Source organism: Limulus polyphemus, unplaced genomic scaffold (genome assembly GCF_000517525.1).
Source record: "Limulus polyphemus unplaced genomic scaffold, Limulus_polyphemus-2.1.2 Scaffold997, whole genome shotgun sequence".
Taxonomy (NCBI): Eukaryota; Metazoa; Arthropoda; class Merostomata; order Xiphosura; family Limulidae; genus Limulus; species Limulus polyphemus.
In genome coordinates this window covers 380917-381236 of record NW_013666607.1, presented here as the reverse complement: position 1 = coordinate 381236, position 320 = coordinate 380917, and positions in this window count along the sequence as shown.

Below are 320 nucleotides of genomic sequence, written 5' to 3'. Positions count from 1 at the left end.
AAGTTTAACATGACAGCAAATGTACAACGTTTCGACCAGGTTTTGTCATCATCAGGTTTATCATGGTGTATGTTTCGTAGTCTGTAGCTTAATACTGGAACCACCAGTAGCAAATAGTTACGGCTATAACATGGTAACATCCACAAATGCGGAGTAAAGATTAAAATCTCTCTAAATAAAAAAGAGAACTATGTGGTCAGTGGTTCGGCCAAACGATGTTGGTCATTTATCCGAATCTTTCCCTTCTTATTTCTTTTTCATTTAAGGCAGATATAATCAAACCTTTTTACTTTAAAATTTTGAAACGCTTTTTGTTTTCA